The following is a 21,797-nucleotide window of genomic DNA, read 5'->3' on the forward strand; positions in this document are numbered from 1 at the left end:
GCTGGTAAAATGGCTGGGATTTCTGGGAGTTGTAGGCCAAAACACCTGCAGACCCACAGGTTGAGAAGCACCTCACTATGGGCTTAGGTTTGAACATTCAAAGTGCTGAACCTGTATGTGGGTTAAGATGCAGCACCTTGGACAGGCCCTTTAAGGCCTAGAAAAAAGTCCACAGCTAATTCATCACACCATGTTCAAATACACCACCAAATGTGAAGAGGAAGAGGAAGAGTGAAGAAGAGAAAAGAGAACTGGAGGTCAAATTCCATGTAACCTTAATTGCAGTACATTTTGCATCTGAGAGGGCCAAGCAACAGCAGATTTGGGGGGGGGGGGGGGATGCTTGTGAAAGCATTTGTGTTAAATGGCATTTTGCATAAAGAACATTTTTGTGCTAATTTTTTTCATAACCCTCCCTGTGAATCATATATCACTTCATAGGGATGGGACAATATCAAAAAATGGAAAATAAAAATAAATTGCTAAAAAGTGTTCTTGAATTTTGAGAATCCCTGAGAATCCTTGATCAATGGAACTCTTTGCAGCCTGGGACTTATTCTGCAAGAAATTCACACTTTTTGCACCAAAAATAGCATTCTCTGTGGAGGAAACAGCATTGTCTCTGCAGAAAGATTATGCATATTTATCCAATAGAGGAACTATTAATGAAGACACATGCTGTATGCAAAAGTCCAGGTGGACATGAAGGACAAATACTGCTAGTCAAAGCTCAGAGATAATGCGAAGAATTCATTGGAGTGGCCATACGCTGCTGTGATGTAAAAAGCATGCAATATGTCCAGTTGGTCTCTAAAAGAGCCACAAATCTCGAGCAACAGATGCTGTTCTGATTGGAGTTCTCACTAAAAACAGCCAGCTTTCATGCAGTCATCCAGAGAAGAACAGAATGGGCCAGGAATTGCCAAATGTGAAGGCTACCTTGGACAGCGCCAGGCTGTAAATCCCTTTCAGCAGGTCTAGTTTAAAATGGCATGTTCCACCTGACAACGTTCAGCACCCTCTGGGCTGGTGTAATCTCATTTACTGTGCAGGTGAGCTAGCTTTTAAATACTGCTGCAGGTGAAAAGATCGGTCTCTTTTGTTCTCACAGATTATCTATCTTTATGAAGAAAAACAGATCAACACCGTAAGAGTAATCTTCCTTTTTGTGTGACCTTCTCTGTGGTTGGGTACACAATAGACACACAGTTCCTTAGCCTGGAGACAAATGGTAGAGCGTTTTGACAGAACCTGAATTATATTTCAAATGGAATTCTCACTGACTTTGATAATGCTGGCATGAATACGTTTACTTTGGTTTTCTGTATCAAGACAGACATGTCTAAAACCTATGGTACTTAAAGGGGAGGAGAGATAAAAGCTTGCACATGGCATATTCAAACGTTAGAAGGGAAAAGCCATTTCTTATGTAAGAAGGAGGCTGCTAGCAAGCTCAACAATCTGGCATCCCTTTGTTTAAATTTTGATGGTATTTGGCACCTCTGAGGGAAGTCATCTGCTTTAATGTGGTTATGGCAGGACTGCCTCTCGGAATCAGGGTCTTTTTGAAGAATCTTTCCACTATATCCACTCATTTGAATGACATCTTGGCATTTAATTATCTTCAGAAGGGGAAATCTCACATTCTGTCTCATTAATTGACAATCTGTGGTGGATGATACAGACCAAGAACTCCAAAAGAAACATCTCTGAACCTGAAATGAGATCAGTAGGCATTGCTCACTCCAGAAAAAGCTGTTAAAATTACCATGAAAAGCATGAAAAGTTACCTGCCCAGCTTCTTGAGGGTTTTTTTTAAAAAATAAAATAAAATATATAAATACAATTCAACAGAATACAATTAACAGGCTGTCCATATTTTTAAACAAAACATGTCATAAACACATGTACTTGATTTTTTTCTAGTCTTCAAACTAAGATGTCATTAGAGGGATGAATTCCCCATCACATTCCTCCTCACAAAACAAAACCATTTTAATAACCTAAAGGCACCAGATCCTGTCTGATCTTGGATGCTAAGCAGGATCTCCTCTGGTTAGTACATAGATGAGAGATCACCAGGCGTTACAGGTTACATTTCAGGTGAATAAACTGACAACACCAGCCCTGAGTTTTCATTGTTTAAGAAAATGAAATTCATGGAATCACCGTGAGTCAGGCATATGCACATGCACACACACATCCTTGCCATTAGTACTGGATTGAAGCTTCCTTGTGTTTCTACTTTGTGAAGCCTCATGTGAAGATTGGATAAGCCAAGCTGTTGTTGGACACTACCATTTGTTGAAGTACTTTTGGACATGGGCAACTTCAGCCCTTTAGGTGTTTTGGACTTCAAGTCCCAGAAATCCCAGCCAACTTACCAGCTGTTAAGAATTGTGGGAGTTGAAATCCAAAACACTTGGAGGGCTGAAGTTTACCCATGCCTGGTCTAAATACACTAAAGGCAACTGATCCTATCTGATCTTACAAGATAAGCAGGTCAGCCCTCATCACTACTTGGTTGTGAGACTGTAATCAAAAACCAGATGCTGACAGTGATAATTCGGAGGAAGAACTGGTACAATAATCTTTGAGTATTCATTAAGAAGACCTTATAAAGTTCATGGGACACCATAACTCACATTTCTTGAAGTCTCTATTTCTAGAGCATTACAGTTTTGCTATATTATAGAATCATAGAATCAAAGAGTTGGAAGAGACCTCATGGGCCATCCAGTCCAACCCCCTGCCAAGAAGCAGGAATATTGCATTCAAATCACCCCTGACAGATGGTCATCCAGTCTCTGCTTAAAAGCTTCCAAAGAAGGAGCCTCCACCACACTCCAGGGCAGAGAGTTCCACTGCTGAACGGCTCTCACAGTCAGGAAGTTCTTCCTAATGTTCAGATGGAATCTCCTCTCTTGTAGTTTGAAGCCATTGTTCCATGTCCTAGTCTCCAAGGAAGCAGAAAACAAGCTTGCTCCCTCCTCCCTGTGGCTTCCTCTCACATATTTATACATGGCTATCATATCTCCTCTCAGCCTTCTCTTCTTCAGGCTAAACATGCCCAGTTCCCTAAGCCGCTCCTCGTAGGGCTTGTTCTCCAGACCCTTGATCATTTTAGTTGCCCTCCTCTGGACACGTTCCAGCTTGTCTATATCTCTCTTGAATTGTGGTGCCCAGAATTGGACACAATATTCCAGGTGTGGTCTAACCAAAGCAGAATAGAGGGGTAGCATTACTTCCTTAGATCTAGACACTATGCTCCTATTGATGCAGACCAAAATCCCATTGGCTTTTTTTGCTGCCACATCACATTGTTGGCTCATGTTTAACTTGTTGTCCACTTGTTGTCTTTTTCACACGTACTGCTCTCAAGCCAGGCCGCTGATGTCTTAGCCTAATGCCTTTTATTTCTTCTTTGCCTCAAATGTCCTTGGAGGTGGGTGGGAAAGGAGTAAAAAAATGCTCCTGTCCCCCTAGGACAGGCATGGGGAACCTTCGGCTCTCCAGGTGTGGTGGACTTCAACTCCCACAATTCCTTGAGGCCAAGGTAAGCCTTTGGGGTGAATGCCGAGCCTCAAGGAATTGTGGGAGTTGAAGTCCACCACACCTGGAGAGCCGAAGGTTCCTGACCCCTGCCCTAGGAGATATTTTGAACCAATGTTTTAAAAGTCAAACTTTTGCTTATTTCTAGAGTGCTTTGTAAGCCAAAAAAATTTGACCTGTGGGCCATATGTTATCCACAGATTATACTTTGCTTACCTCCTATTTTAGATGGTTGGCACTCCTCCTCAACATAGTGCAGCTCCAGGAAAAGCAGCATTAAAATCAAGAGTGGATTTGTTTCTCCCAGTTCTGCTGATCTGAGGCAACTTTTGTTGGCCTGTATTTTGTGTGCTGGGTCTAACCCAGTATCAAGTGCTGAGGTTTATTAAATGAACACAATATACATCAAGATCATATTTCCTTATAAAGAAAACAAAATGTTTAATCTTTCAAAAATCTGACCGAAATAACAAAATTGTAGCACACAGTTGGAGTAACAATGACTACAAGTCAAAGTTAAACATCCAATTCATGCATTACAAAGTCAGTAAAGGAGTAAGAATAAACAACAGGCAAGGTTACAATCCCATAGTCAGATGTCAGGAATTTACTTGTCAGAGTTCATAAAACAACAAGCAAGAATCCAAGAGTACAAACCAAAATCAGAGTTTCCAAGTTAAGACAGATAGTCCAGGTCCATAAATCAAAGCAAAGAATCAGAGTCAAGGATTCAGGATACAACAGGAACGAGCTCAGAATCCAAAATTCTAACCCAGAGGCAGCAGAGCAGTGATCCAGGATAAGAGTACCAAGGTACGGTATTATCTTCTACTAAACAGTTATTCTTTTCCAGACCCTGTTGTATCATCAGCTGCTCATTTCAACAAGCCTTGACAGTTAATCCCAGAAACCCGTGATAATTTCCTTAAGGGGAGGGTCAGATTAACTCCTTCTAAACTTACTGCAATACTGAGAAAATTCCTCCTCTGCTAGAGACCTGTCCCCAGTGGCAGATAAGTTGCTGACCATGACACTGAAAGTCCTATCATTCATCGCTAATGGTGAGGAATCATGGGAGTTGCAATCCAACAATCTTGGGAGGGTCACACATTATCAATCTCTATTAGATATGTACCCTTGTAGTTCTCATCCATCTCTATGATTCCACTAGTCTATGTTTTATTTTCTGCCCAATGAGGTGACTACTTTTCCAAAATCTCCTGGGGGAAAAATAAGAAGGATCTACCATGACATTCATCTTGAGAATGATACAGAATCACATTCAAGGCACTTGGCAAATAGCAAATGCAGTGAATGAAGTGCTCCTTCCTCTCTCTTTTAAGAATTTGCTCTGAGAAAGCTGCTATGAAAAAGTTATAAAAAGCGTCATAAAGCACTCACAAACATCTGTTTTTTTGGAAATGAGCCAGTGCTAGCTTGAATATTTTGGACACACAGCAGAATGATTTACTGGCATACAATGTCAGAAAAGATGATTATCTTAATCCTCCTAGTTTTGATTGAATTTTCTTACAATTTGTTTCCTTTCCTGTTTGCAAACCTAAATCCGTTTTGCATCCTGTGCTGTAAATCACTTATTTTCATTAGACAGGAAATATGCTCAGCAATCAATGTTGTTTGGTTATTTGTTCCTTTTTCCCTTTCTTACTTTTCACTATTGGCTCTCTAAACCTTTGGAACACAATGTATATGGAAAACAAGAATAGATTGCGGAGCCTCACAGTTGTCTTTCTCCATTCCAAAGCAATATTACCCAGGGATTTCCAGGAGCTATGGATGAATGTGTTCACATCTCATCATATCTCAATTGCCCAATATTCACAGACATAAATATACTTCTCCAAGGCCTTCCAAAAGTCCTTGATGAGCTAGAAAGATATTCAAATCCTCTAAATGTTCCTCCAGCAGCAGCAAGTATATCCCTGTGGGCAGCAAAATCAGGCAATTCCAAAACTGGATGGCCAGCTACAAGGGCCTTCCTCCAGGGCCAAACCAAGAATGGGCAACTTGGAAGTTCCTCAACAGACTCAGAAGTTGAATTGACAGATCAAAAGACAACCTGGCAAAATGTCACTTCCTGGAAGAATTCTCCACCTTGTGTGACTGTGGAGCAGAACAAACAACTCTGCATCTGTATGCTTGTGATTCCTTTATTTTATCAGTTTCAAACTTATTTATTTATGCAATACTTTTGACATGAAATAAATAAATAAATTCTTCCCCAAATGCCCGCTGGTAGAAGAAGGTCTTGATCTGCTTGCAGAAGATTAGTAGGGATGGGGCTCTTCTCCTCTCTCTTGGGAAACAGTTCCACAGCCTGTGAGCAGCCACTGAAAATGCTCTCTCCTATGTTACCAAATGCACTTGAGTGGGTGGAGGGACAGAAAGAAAACCCCCCCCTCCACACCAGTAGATTGCAAATGTCTACCACATACAGTCCTTCAGATAAGCTGGACCAGCCGCTGGGAGAGAGCTGTTTGCTGGCAGTGATGCAGCACTGACAGTGTGGGCAGTGCATCGAACTGGATCTATTCTGATCCAGCTCCCCACATCACCAAGATCACTCTGGGGCTTCCAGGAAACTCTGGAGTGAATACTGTCTTCTGTAGATGCAGCTGTTGTACTGTGAATCCAGCCATGCATCGTGTAGATTGTCTACAGAAGCTGAGCAGGGAGTCCCCTATATTTTGGCTGTGTAGATATGACCACAAACAGTTATTCAGTCTTCCTAAAGAAAAGCCAGCAGTGATCGAGAATGAACTAAAAGTCACACATTGAATATCTGTAACCAACAGCCGGCCACTTATTGACAACTTGCTGATTGACAACTGCTTTTGCCACCAGACTGCAGAAAGCCTTCTTTCCAAGATCTACTGGAGAAAAAACCCACAATATTGTGCAGTCACGTAGGAGGCAATGAGAGAGAGAACATTTTAATGAGGCCCCATTGGACTGGGCTTACTGGTCATTAGGACATAAATCCCTCAAGATCAATGCTTTTCTCTTCCAGTGTTTGCCTGGAGCAGTCTGGGTGAAGCTGGAGAAATACATTCTTACCCTGAGACTGAAACAATTTTCATTTGAACATCAAAGGATATTGCCCAAAGACATGATTTTTAGCATATGAAGGAAGCTGAAAAAGTGGGGAACCTCGTACCAACCATAGAGAATAGTGACACCTCCTGGGATAATACTTTAGCTAAAACTCCATTAAGGAACTCTTTGCAGCCATTAATTTATCTCAGTGATGTTCTCAGAACTGAAGAACTACTATAATTGCTCTCCTTTAGAGTTGCTTGATTGTTGCTGCCCTCTTACTTTCAATATTATATAAACCCTCTGAAATGCAAGAAGAATTAGTTGGTGCATTAATTCAAGGCAATCATTATGCACCTTTATTGTGAAGAAAGTCGCACTTTCTCAAGTCGCTCCTGACACACACACACACACAAACTGTGAAGAAAGTTCTCTCCCCCTGCCTCCATGTTGTGGCAAAGCATTTTGCTACCTCAAATGGATATGGTTATATCTAAAATAATAATGAGATCTGAGTTCACTCTCTGCAAATTGTAATTCTATTCAAAAGAGACCAACATGGGAGAAGCCTGTAGAGATTGTACAACCACATAACTGTCCAATTGCATGAGCATTTGTGTGTTTTACCAGATTATGTAAAGACGACTCAGAAACCTCTTTATGCAAGTATTACTTCAAGTGGCTGAACTGTCTATGAGATCTCAAGAATGATGGCAGGGCACAACATCACCCTCTCTATCTGGTCCTCTTGGTCCTTTCTGAAATCCAGTCGTTATCTTGGTTAGTATTACACAATGCAAATAATGTTTTGTTGTTCATTTGTTCAGTCGTTTCCAACTCCTCATGACCTCATGGAAAAGCCCATGCCAGAGCTCCCTGTCGGCCTTCACCACCCCTAACTCCTTCAAAGTCAAGCCAGTCACTTCAAGGATACCGTCCATCCATCTTGCCCTTTGTCGGCCCCTCTTCCTTTTTCCTTCCATTTTCCCCAGCATAATGGTCTTCTCTAAGCTTTCCTTTCTTCTCATGATGTGGCCAAAGTACTTCATCTTTGCCTCTACTATCCTTCCCTCCAAGGAGCAGTTGGGCTTTATTTCCTGAAGTATGGACTGGCTGGATCTTTTGGCAGTCCAACGCACTCTCAGAACTTTCCTCCAACACCACAGTTCAAAAGCATCTATCTTCCAATGCAAACAATACTTATAGATCATATATAGGTTACTATTCTCAAGGCAAGTCCCACTCCCTCAGGCTCAGAGGAAGGCAAAGGAAAATTCTTTCTGAACAAACCCTGCCAAGAAAATCCCATTAAAGATTTGCCTTACATTTGTAAGAAATTGAAAAGGACTTGGATGCACACAACAGCAACAGAAACAACAGTAGGCCTGCTTATTACATGAACTTGTTGAACATGGCTTTCCTTATATGAGACGATAATAATATAACATCTGATAAAATGCCAAGATCATTTTATCTTGCACTGTACTTGTGTCTGGTTAGAACTGTAGCTTTTTGAAAGTATAGAAACCTTCCTTGCTCTGTTTGCTAATTTCCTTGTTGTTTATCTGCTCTTTCAGTCTAATTTTCTTCATGATTTTAAAAAATACTCATTTTTTCATGCGCTAGGAAAAGTGACACATCATATGCAAAATGATCAGATGACACTTTGCTAGTTGTATGTTTGCAGTTAGCATATGAAAATGTTTAGGAAGATAGCTAAATATTTGCCAGCAATCTTAAGAGATTTTTCTCATTTTTAATACACACAGAAGAGATAAACATCAACTTTAGAGCTTTAACCTGCAATATTTTGCAAAACACTGAAAGATGTCTTTCTGTTTCTGTATGGCTGTACAAATCTATAAAACATATATTAGTTCACATGACTGCATCTGTTTACAGAAATTGCTCCTATTTATTGAGAAGGCATTTCACTGAAGTGAGTCAATAAAAGAGCATGCACTAAAACATCCTATCATTCTTTGCAAAAGCAAAAAGAGGTCAGAGAATCAAAAACGTATGCCTATCATGTTTAATTATATAGGAAATTTCTCGTGTGTTTCCATTCTCTAATTATTATGCTGGTTTTAGGATTCTTGGAACTGTAGTTCAATTTGCATAACACTAAAGCTCCCAAAGTTCCCTTTGGTAGTATATGTGATATATTGATCCTCCTAGCCTGTCAAAGTAGGAACTGTCAAGTACATCAGTTTCTTTTCTCCTGCCTTTTCATCAACAATCTACTGCCGTCATTCTCAACCTGTGGGTCCCCAGATGTTTTGGTCTTCAGTTCTCAGAAATCCCAACAGCTGGTAAACTGGCTGGGATTTCTGGTCGTTGTAGGCCAAAGCACATGAAGACCTACAAGTTGAGAACCAATGGTCTACTGCATGATCTCTGTTCATGGTTTCAATTTTCTAAGTGGCTTTCATTTCATAGAGCTGATGTTAGGATATTTATGAGCTGCGCAGAAAGAGGGGAAAAGGAGGCTGTCACTCTGATGAAACATTATGAGCATCCTTCACCAGCTCTGTGTGCCTATTGTATATCACCTTAGATACTGTAGATCTGAACTTTGCATTCCCTAACAATTGGGGGGGGGGGGGGAGAGCCACCAAGAGTGAACTACAAAAATATGACTAATATCAAACCATGTCTTTTTTTGGGATGGAAATGCAGCAACACTTAGTACTGAAGATTGAAGAATGTCTCACAGTGGTCAGGATTAGATAGTTTGAGTGACCTAGTGGCCTCCTTCTTTGTCTAACTATCCTGACCTTAAAGATATTTAAGGTATTTCTCTTCCTCTTCTTTTTCCTATGTTTCCTCTCTCGACCTTCCAAAATGTACCTAGATTAGATCAGCTCCATTCGTAACTTTTCTATGTTAGAATGGAGTTCTTACAATAAATTTTAACTTATTTCCACATGCAGTTGGTGTGTTTGCTCCTTAAATCAAGATTTCTAACTGCTGTATGCACTGTAGGTATTTCAAATTTTTTGAAACTTTTATACTTCAGTACTTTTATACTTCAGTACTTGTCATACCAATAGTAATGCCTACACTGTCTGGTGCACTATACTGTTAATTGGACCTCTGATATCAGCAAGATTACCTAGTAGGGAATTGCGAACCAATAAAAAATGGTTGAAAAGTTATTACAAAACTGGGGGTACTGGCATTTCATTTCTAAAGTGTTTCTAGAGTGTAGTTAGTGAAAAAAAAAACTTTACTAAAACATAGTTTTTTAAATCAATATAACTGGGGAAACTTTAGGGTCTCCTTTCTCCCTGATTTTAAAAGCTATCAGGGTGAAACTCACTACAATGGTAGAACACATTTACCACTGTTATCCCATCAAGTTTCAGAGCATATCACTTATCCATGGATTTTGGGAGAATTTTCAAAGATTTTATAAACAATGTTTTTAATAATAAAGAAAATATGTTCCTAGTTTGAAAATATTATTTCCTGTTTAACTGTGTAGTCCTTACTTTGAAAGTAGTGGTTCTACAAGAACTTTGTTTTTATGCCTGATGGCTCATTGTCATGGAGGAAAGAGCAACAGCACCCCGTGGACTCGACCCCAACCTTCCATGGTACTGCCTTCTGTTCTGTCTGTCTGTGTATTGTCTATACAAAGTGGCATTGGACGTTTGTCATGTATGTGTAGTGTGATCCGCCCTGAGTCCCCTTCGGGGTGAGAATGTCAGAATATAAATAAAGTATTATTATTATTATTATTATTATTATTATTACCCAGAAACAAAAATAATCTTTTTTTTGACAGGCCATGGAGGGGCAAATCTCTCAGATGCTGAGCAGTGCACTGCATCCTGGGAAAAGTAGTTTAAGGCAGGGCCTTTTGAATTCTTTGGCATAGTGCTCCTTCTTTCCCAAACTAAATTTCCCAGAGTGCTATACTGTTCCCAGCACAGTACAGCACTACTTCCTCTCCCCCCCCCCCCCCCAATGCCAAGAATCCATTAATTTACAGAGGAAAGGCAAGGTACTAAGGCAGCCTATAGCTTTGCTTTCAGTTTTACTTCCTTGCACTGAATATGAAACTGACTTTGGGAGCCTTACGAGATTTACAAAAGTAAAAGAGAAAAGTATGGGGTAAGTTTTGATTCTTAAATTTTTGGCATGGACCAAGCCCATGTAACGATTTTTATCTGAGTTATGAGGACTAACAAAAATGCACACCTCTATTACCTAGTTATGGCAGTGTTCCCTTGTGGGATGATGAGCAGACACTTATTTCCCCTTGGTGCTGGACAGCCATCATTTTCATGCCCTGTACCCAAAATGAAATGGATCTACACTGCAAGTCCCATCCAAGGCTGTATCCATAATGCAGAATTAGCCAGTTTGATACCACACTAATTGCTATGACTCAATGCTATGGGATTGTGTAGTTTTGTGAGATCTTTATCCTTCTCTGTCAAAGAGCTCTGGTGCCTCAAAAAATTAGAAATCATAGAATTCTGTAAGTTGTGGCTAGGGTGATTAAAGAGATGTCAAACCACAATAATTCTGGGTTGTTGTTGGTTTTTTTGGGCTATATGGCCATTTTTCTAGAGGCATCCTCAGAGGTAGTGAGGTCACCTCAGAGGTAGTGAGGATGCTTGCCATAGATGCAGGTGAAATGTCAGGAGAGAATGCCTCTAGAACATGGCCATACAGCCTGAAAAAACCTACAACAACCCAGTGATTCTGGCCATGAAAGCCTTCAACAATACACAATTCTGCTTTGTGGATGGCCTCCAAGTGGGTCTGGATTTGGCAAGAAGGATATTCCCACTGTCTCCATTTTGGAGTCTATCTCGACACTCAATTAATTCATTGTGTATTGCTGTAGACAATAACAAAAACAAATCATATCGAGATTGAGGCACAAAACTCAACAAAGTAGATTTTATATCCTCCATTTCTAGTCTCTCTGTGTGGAAATAAATGAGGTTTAAGGCAGAAGGGTCTTAGCAGCAAAAGGATCTCAAGCCTAATCTGATTTATAATTACAAGGCATTTTCAATTCTACCCTTGTACTCATCCAAAGAATATTAATTATTAAGAATTTAATTTCATCTCTCATTCAATAGGCTATCTCATGCTTCTAGATCTAATGAACCTTTTTTTGCTACTGGCAATCCTTTTATATTTTTCATGTTTCTACTTCCTATGTCTTCTGTCATTGTGGTAGGCAAGTCTAAGACTTTCTGTGTGGTAATTATTGCAAATTTTTTAGTAATAAACAGTTTAGAGTACTGAGTATTTACTTTAAGCATATGTATGCATCCATCTAATCATTAAATGTCCAGACAGTATTATTATTATTATTATTATTATTATTATTATTACTTTGTTTGTACCCCGCTAGCATCTTCCGAAGGACTTGATGCGGCTTACATAGGCCAAGGCCTCAAAACACAATACAACAAAACAATACCTAAAGCAAATTAAAAACAGTTAAGCAGTATGAACAACAAACAATAAACAATACATCAAGACACTATAAAACTGGACCGGGCCAGAGTAATGGGTACAAGATTAAAAGTGCTGATGTGGCAGGAGGTATGTAGGATTATAAGTAAGTGCAGTGTGCAGTGTGCAGCAATCTTAATTCTACTAAAGTGCTTCTAAGACTTGGTATTGGAGATCCCTAATCTGAGAAGGCACATCAGAACAGCTAGGTCTTCAAGTTCTTTCTGAAGACTGCCAATGTAGGGGCCTGTCTAAGATCTTTTGGGAGGGCATTCCAGAGTGGGGGGCCACCACAGAAAAGGCCCTGTCTCGAGTCCCCACCAAGCGCGCTTGTGACGCAGGCAGGATCATGAGCAGGGCCTCTCCAGATGACCAAAGGGAACGCGTGGGTTCATAGATGGAGATGCGGTCACGCAGGTAGGCTGGTCCCAAACCGTTCAGGGCTTTGTAAGTAAGCACCTGCACCTTAAATTGGGCTCAGAAAATAAATGGCAGCCAGTGGAGCTCCTTAAACAGGAGGGTTGACCTCTCTCTGTAATGAGCCCCGGTTAACATCCTGGCCACTGCCCGTTGGACCAGTTGGAATTTCCGAGCCGTTTTCAAGGGCAGCCCTACGTAGAGTGCATTGCAGTAATCCAATCTAGTTCTTGTTAACTTCTTTCAAACATTGTCTATTCCATTTCTCCATCTTTCTGGTCTAGTAAGATTTCTACTATTTTCATTGGATAATTTTTCCCTCGTTTTTTCATCTCTAGAGATTTCTACCAGTTCATTCCTTCCTTGTATTTGGTCCACCTTTTGCTACGAACAAATGACACTTGGTTGCTAATCATGTGCTTTGCTATCATGCCATTAATCCATAATCCTTTCCCTTTGTGACTGAGGATTTGTAATCATAGCTCCAACTTCCCTCTTATTTCTACTTGATGATAATGTTATTCTAAACAGGTTTTCTTTTGCTGCCCACCTTAATAAAGCTAAATGAATAAAGGATACGCAGAGGGTCAATGAGAGTGTGGAAAGCTGGTACATAATACCAGGCAAGCCACTTCCAATGGAAGCATACTGTAGAATCGCAGTGGAGGATGTGCATCTATCATCTCAGATCGATCATTATTTCCCTTTTTTCTTGACATCCCTTAGAAAATTGGGGATTTGAAAGAAAATAATGGCAGACATATGCATTCTGCTTATTGTATGTACATTACTGTATGTACAGTATGATCCTGTATCCACAAGACATACATTTCCAGTTAGATGGTTGTTACTACCTAAAACCACAGATACTGCCTAACACCATTAAAGTACTTGACTTTGAGTCCCAGCATGCCATAGAATTGTGCTAGTATATTGACAGATCCCTAGATATTCTATCTAGAAATTTACCATCCATTACAACTTTATGGTACCTTCCAGGGGAAGCATGCCACAGGACCATCTCGCAGATCCTAGAGAGAACATTTTTTCCTGGGAGCAGATAATTAAAACCACAAGTGTAGGTTCCATGATTATGGAGCTCTCACTATGCTAGGTATTAGATGTAGTCCCTTGCACTATGTTGAAGTTAAACTGTAAAGCACTATTTGCTAGCCCTTTCAGCATTTGTGGAAAGTGTACTCTTTCTTGCAGGATGCTATGAAAAAGTAAACAGGTATTTGCACAATGCACAGAAAATACATATACATTTATTTGGGGGAGATCCATCATTTTCTGTTTTGTTCCACTGATTAAAGCAATACTACCATTTGGAAAAAAAACAGGGAAAGTTACCCAGTTACCTAATTATGAAGAAACTTTCCTTACCTCCTCATATTGCATGATCACCTTTTCACACTGTCAATCAGAATTGCCACACATTGTGGCGAATCTGGTGACCACTGTCTGGTGGTATGGGGAACCTGTTACCCCACATCACGAAGCTAACCAGCCAGATGATCCCATGGGAGGAAGAGTCAACCTTCCAGCTTCCCCCTTTCAATCCAAGACCACATGGGAAGTCTCCTCTTCACCACCCCTTTAAGCACAGAGTCCTGCCAGAAGTAGTAGTGCATCTTGTAATGGGAGTTAGCAGGGTCCGTGCTTAAAGGGGCAGTGAAGTGGAGCACGCCGTCAATTCTTCCCCCATCTGATGAAGTTGTTTTATTGATGTCACTGCGCATATGTGATATCATTCTCCCTTGGGATCCTTGATTGGCTGCATAACATAAAAAGGGATAAAAGGTAAATGAAAGATATAGAAGACACAATAAACATAGTCAAAAGGTCTATGAATAAGCAGATATTCCTTGTGAGAGCCCACATTGAGCACGATTTGATATATAACACACACCCGTACCACCACTACCTAGTTTCTTACCCTTTTGACATTTCATTCTCTCCAAATCTTCATAGTTCCTTCACTATAAGAGTAAGATCTTAAGGTTTTACATAACATTCAATTTGCTCGGGAAAAGGGGGAGATCCAGATATAGTTGGGCTTCAATTTCCAGAATCCTTGAAGATTAGCTATTCTTGACTGAATTTAAAGCCCAATATCAAGAGTCTCTCATTGACAACCAGTGAGCAAGCCAAAATGATTTAATGCTTGTTTTTTCATTGAACTGCAAGCTGAAAAGAATCCTTTGTGTTAAAAGTCTCAGACCAAGTCACATAGAACTGAGAAGAGCTTAAGGTGCAAAGTGAGTTAGTTATCTGTGTCAGTCCTATTTTCTATGGTTCTTGAAGTGAAAGTATTGTCAGAATAAATTTTCAGCCAATTTCTTCCTCTACATAGATTTCCCCATTTTACAGAGAGGTGTTAGTATGTATTACAAAAAAAAAATGTCTAAATTTGTCTCTGTTTTGGAGAAATGGCTGGCAACTAACAGTAGATTCACACCCTCAACTCTCTTTTGCTGCACTCTTTTGGTCCATTACAGGATGAGGAGTTAGCTGGTGTTTAAAAGAAGAAACATGAGATTGGATCTTCCTATTCATGATCAGATCATTACCACTGACCCCATTCATCCTGTGCCCTGGGGACATAATCCCAGGCCCACAGGAATGCAGCCTGACAATATATTTCCTTTTAACATATGTGTTTTTAAAATGCAAATAGCACCAGTATCAGAACAGGGTTGGATGGAATTGAGATTTCAGATATTGGGATTATCCTGGAAGAAAGTCATTTGAGAATGACAACTCAGTAACCTAACTTTCACCTAAGAAGGGGTTATTCCATCCACTCTGTTTCCTGTCGGCTTTCTAGATTTCTGTTCCCAGATGAAGTTTGCCCTGGTTCCATATTTATGTCAATTATTTTAAAAGAAACCCATACAGATCTGCAACTTTGATTTTTTACTATTCACGTGATATTGTGCAGCATTCTATAGGGTTATTTTATACTATTTTCCATATTTTGCATACAATATTAAAATGTGTGAAATTTATTCTCAGAAAATACTTGAGTCTCATCTGTAGGAGAAAGGTAAAATACAAACAAGCAAACAAATGGCTGAGTATGAAATTCCAAATAGTGCCATCTTGGATTGTAAAGGGATTTAGTTTTAGGGATTTAGTTTTGGTTGTGTGGAATTGGTAAATTTTCCAGCAAAACCTGAACCCAGTGAAATTCTCACCTGCCCTTATTTCCATAGCTCTGAATGAATTACATATGAAGAACAGCTTGATACAATTGCCGGTTGCAGTGCTGACAAGCTTAATGTCAACTGAAGAAAACAGCCCAGCTGTGGGGAGAAATATGTTTCAAACATAACACCTGGCAACCTGACAGTTGTTACGCATAGAAGCATGGAGCCTCACAGTCTTTGTGCCTCCCGAAATACAAGTCAGTATGATTTCCTCCACTTGAAAAAGCAAAACACCAAAACTCTCAAGAGAAAGGTTGTTATTTATGGACTAATTCTCACAGAGAGATCTTAATTCCAAGATAAAATAATATACTACTGTTCATCTATTTTTCTCTCATTATAAAAACTAAGGAAATATGGGCACTTGGGTAGTTTTATGGAGATCTCCATAACTACTCCACAGGAATCATGATTTTCACATGGCTAGTTTCAAATAAAGTTTTGCATTGTCGAAGGCTTTCATGGCCAGAATCACTGGGTTGTTGTAGGTTTTTTCGGGCTATATGGCCATGTTCTAGAGGCATTTTCTCCTGACGTTTCACCTGCATCTATGGCAAGCATCCTCAGAGGTAGTGAGGGATAAGGGGGAGAGGGGAATAAAACAAAATATACTTGTTGTAAGTAGATAGAAGATTTTAACAGAATTATAAGCATAATATGTCTTAAGTGGGGAAAGTTCTAACCTAGATGGGAAGCATCTTATTATTCTTATTGTTATTTTAGATTAACAACTACGTAAAATGTTAACATTCGTAATGATGTATTAAGACATCAACCATTTCTCTCTTTTTTTAAAAAAAGGTACTCTTTCAACTTAGATACTGTTCTCAAAATGGTTAATTGCTGTTGGAAAAAAATAAAAAAAACCTTAGAAACCAAGTGAAAGAAAAAGAAAAAAGTATGTTTTAAATACCTTTCTTTAATATTCTCAGCATCACTTATTGTGTAAACTGTCTCAAGCAGAGCTCAACATATTTTCTATATGCAACACTGTTTAGAGCATTTAAGACACCATTTATATTCAACTGTTTCTTTTTTTTCCTCTTGCTGATTTGCACTGAAATATTGCTGTTTAATGATGACATCGTTCTCATTTGGTGCAGCAGCACAAAACAGAACCTGCTTATTTGATTTTTTTTTTTAAAAAAAAGCAGAGTCTTTTGCCAGGCTCATTTACATTGCCTTAACACATGTTCATTTTTTAACTTCACTTTTCCCCAAATGATAGGTTATTAATGTGAACAAACTCATTTCTCTTCTGCAGCAGAGAAACATGTTAATGTGAAGTTATACTTCATTTGGTTTAAAGGATAATAACTAACTTTCTTTCATAACATTTTTATTTTTTCTATCTCTGAAACTTCTACTGTCTATCTGTGACATCTTTCTCCAGAAAGCTCATTAGGATATCCAGAATTGAAGGTGGGGGAAGATTAATGGTTGAATCTAGGATTTTTCCTTCTCTGGCTGAAAAATGTGTTGATTATTATATCAATGCTAATTTACAAATACATTATCTGCCATCTTCAGTATATGCCATTTAGCTGTTTTAGATATCCGTTCTACATGCATTATCTTGCATATGAATGACCCGATTGCAGACATTTTAGCAATAATTATTTCTGGCTTCTACAATAGGAGTATTTCATAGGGATGAATCTAAAACAGCAATGGAAGACTTAATTAGTATGGCTTTACAAGTTACCTCTTCCTGCTAAGACAAAAATCCACCGTGAATTTTCACAGAAGCCTGTTGCTTAAAAAAAACCTATTTCAGTACAAAATAATATCTAATAATACTATGTGATCTTGAGCAGATTGGGAATAATGGGTTTCACAAATGCATGGATGAGCCAACTATAGCAAAGATCTGTAGAATCAGAGCTGTCTTTTGGAAGAAATGCTAGTACAGGCAGTCCCCGAGTTACAAACATCCAACTTGCAAATGACGCATAATTAACAACGTGGGTAAGACAGTAGGAAATTAGAGAATTCTACCCCAAGGAAGGGAAATTCACTCCTGAAAGAGCTATCATGGGGAAAAGGTGTCTCCACTGAAATTTCTCACCAATCTTTGTTTCCACAAATCCAATTATCACATGGATAGAAAGTGAGGTGAAATCTTCTGAATAGGGCCACAGACAGCAAAACAAACACTTCCTTGTGCTATCCAAAGCATGTAGATAGATAGGTAGATGATAGTTCGATGGAATTACACTTAAAATGTACCTTTTCTGACTTACATATAAGTTCAACTTTAAAATAAACCTACATAACCTATCTTGTTCATAACCTGGGGACTTCCTGTACCATATACTCATGTATAAACATCAACTATTAGTCAGGTGTAGATTTTGGCCCAAAATTATGGATTTTGATGTGACCCATGGGTAAGTAAGTAGAGGGCCATTCTGCAGAAAGCAGAAAGGGCCAATCTTGTCTAAGTAGTGCAGCCATTCCTGGTTGCCACCACCACTTTCCCACCCAGGCATTCAAAAAAGGCCAGAAATGAGATTATCATGGAGAAAATAGAGAGGGTTGGTATTTCTTTTGGGTTTTCCTAGTATGCACTAAGCTCTTGGCTTTGGTCACTTTACTGAATGGAAGGGAATACTTTCTTTAAACAAAAAGAGTTAAGGTACTTTACTTACTCATGGATAAATCATCCAATTTTGGATGTTAATTTGTCGGGGAATGCTGGTACATGGAGTGATTTATAGTTTCCAAATCATAACCTCCCCAAATTGCTGAAAGCTGGATAGTAAGTGTCCCTGAAGCAAGCAAAAATATAGCAGTCCTTTCACAGCAAAAACATGCTTCACCCGTCTATGAGCAGAGTCCATCTGCCAGCATTTGACTTTATCTCTATATGGTTTAGCAAATTCAGGTTTTCATCCAAAACATCCAGAGGCTTTAATCTTCATAGTTTCAATATATACAAATATACAACCAGGATTTGCCAATCCACTTTGATTTTTTGTCATTACAACCAATCAGTGATCAAATAGTCATATATAACATAGGCAGATATTCACACAGAGTCACACAGGAGAGAGAAAGATGGAACCTTTCACACCCACCTCCTTTTATAGCTACCTGCAGATAGGTCATCAGTAAAGGACAATGGCTGTTGTGACTCAATGCCTTAGGGCTGAGAATGGCGGTATACAAATGAAGTAAATAAATAAATAAATAAATAAATAAACCATTACCACACCCTGTTAGGTTTTGGATCATGGCATTCAGTCATTATCCAGGTGCTATCAATATTCCATATGGTCATCAAACAGTATTTTTTATGTGGCTAGCAATGCTTTGCCATTTCTATATAACAAATTGTTTAAAATTTCTAGACATACGTGAGTATATACAGTAGTTTTGCTGAACTTCTTACTGGCTCCTTGTGGAACCAGTTAGATATTTTGCCCAAGTGTTAGAGCTAGCAACTACTGCATGTTTATGCTCAACTAGTTTGCATATGACTGCCTTAAAGTATAAATATGTATTTAGAGAAAATTTTCTTCACCACACCCATGCTCTAACTTTCAGCAGTGTTCTCTCTGTCCTCCTCTGAATCATGCATTTAATCATGCAGCTATTTTGTAAGTAAAGTGTGCAGGTAGATTTCGAACTGACTGTTCTTCACATTCTACTTTGTCAATTTGATTACTCTGCTAAAGATATCCACTGCTATCCTTCACATCTCTCAACAATAGGAACTTTAAGATTTGGCTTGCGGCATCACTCCTTGGCAAAGCTGCCTCATTTTTCTCCACTGATCGATGACCATTCCTAATTTCTAATATTAGCTATAAGTTGGAGAGGACATGGGTATAGGTCTGAGGGAGACCTGGGATTAGGTCTGGAGGGACCTCTTCTCTGTCCATGTGCCCTTGATGTCATACTTGTCAATAGTGTGGAAAGGCACTATTTTTGAGTAATATGGCATGGTTGGTGGTAGAAGATTAATTCATTTTGTTGAAATATTCCAGACTGTTATACTAGGATCATTGTGGGGAAATAAAACGACACCTAGACATGGCTTCTCTGTACACCAGGTTGAATAATAGAATAAAGGGTATCAGTGGTGAGCCCTTCTCAGGAATGGAAAATCTACCAGGTCCTTTTCTCCCCTGTTCACTTTTAAAAGCCACATAGTTGATTATTTCTTTCTTGAGTATAAATATATTTGAATTTTTGGTAGCTTTGTTAAAATAAAAACGCACACACTATTTTCCCAAACAATGTCACTAATGGACAATATGGCCACCAATCTAATGGACCTTCTTGACTCTGCCACTAATGGATCAACAGGACAATAAGTCCATCCTTTTTCAAAATTCCAATACTGTTTTAAGATCTTTTTGTTCTGTTCCCTTTTCTGACTTCCATTGACTTTTGCATCAAAAACAAACAAACAAAAACCTGGGCAGATTCAGTTTCTGATATTTTATTCCTAAAAGCAAATTCAGCCCTGTTCATACTAGCTGAATTTGGTAAGTATTTTCTGAATCTATCTGCCATTATAGGTGTTAAAGATAAGAAGCCAATGGAAAGGGGGAGAAGTTTCAAACTGAATTTAGCATTAATATGGACAAATGCAAAGGAATGGAAGGTTACATTTTCAAGTCCAGGGTTTAAGTGAATAAATATATTTTGGTTTTAGAATATTTTTTTGAAAATTACAAGTGCTTTCCATCTCAAATGTGATGAAAATTGCAAATGCTAATAATCTGGGGGGGGGGGGGGGGGCTTAAACAACAACCCACTCATCCATAGCTAGTGCATTGCACCTGGCAAAAGATACCAGATTTATTTGACTCTTAATAAGATAGATCAATCAAAGTACCAGTGTGAATTATTGTTTATTTTGTGTCTCTTAGCCAGCTACTAGAAATAGATATTAATGAAAAATAATTTTTATAAACCATGTTAGCACTAACAACATGAAGCAAAATCAGAAACTAGCTGTTTAAAAAGAAAATTTGAATTTCATTCCATAAGGTTTCCTCTCATTCATTTGTGTTTATTTTCTAATCTGTGGGCAAAGGCTCTCTTTAGGAAATCATTAGAAGTTTAACCCTCTCAAATTCTAAAAAGCAGCTTGGGAAAAGTAAGTAAACAGTAAGGCTAATGTGTTTTGGAATCTGTGGACCAATACTTAATTATATTCTGGGATATTCTCAGTTGTGTGCTTACTTTTAATATTAAAATGCTTAACCACTGGAACAGTATCAATACAAATATCTCCTCCATTTCTTTTCCCACACTGCCATGAACACTAAAGAGGCAGATTATGCAGAACTTTCCCAAAGAAAGCAAATAGTTTTTGTTCCCTACCATACAGCTATGAGAGAAGGGTGCACTCACTTACAGATCCATAAAATGTATCAATTTCTCTCTCTCTATATATATGTGTGTGTGTGTGTGTGTGTGTTCCCCAGTTCCAGCAACAGAGACTGCCATCATGGCCAACAACCACAAGTTATGTTTGTTACATGTAGTGCCAGTCCTCAAGAACATTGTCTTAAACAACAAACAAGTTCTGGATATATTCTTCACTACCACATATGCATTAGACAGATATTGCTCATGAACACCTTTTCATTGTCTGCAAACCTCAAGTTCTATAGAATACTGAGGCTTGAAATAAACTTTATCTGTCTCAACCAGTGCTGTGAGTAGTTGCATTGAGTAGTTGCTGTGCTGGGGTTTGATAGGTCTTTTGGCTGAAGCCATTGTTTGTGGACTGTTTACCTTCCTTCTCATTCTAGCTCCGCATCTCAATTGGGAGAAGTAGTAGGGCTGATATTTCATTTCTACACAACACGTCTATTTCAGTCCTATGCAATATGTTATACCCACACATGCAGACATACTATATGATCAATCTTATTTGTACTTGTTTTTTTTTAATGTCAGGAGCGACTTGAGAAACTACAAGTTGCTTCTGGTGTGAGACAAATTGGCCATCTGCAAGGATGTTGCCCAGGGGATGCCCTGATTTTTTTATGTTTTACCATCCCTTGGGAGGCTTCTCTCATGACCCTGCATGGGGAGCTGGAACTGACAGAG

The sequence above is a fragment of the Anolis sagrei genome, chromosome 4 (genome assembly GCF_037176765.1).
Source record: "Anolis sagrei isolate rAnoSag1 chromosome 4, rAnoSag1.mat, whole genome shotgun sequence".
Lineage (NCBI taxonomy): Eukaryota > Metazoa > Chordata > Lepidosauria > Squamata > Dactyloidae > Anolis > Anolis sagrei.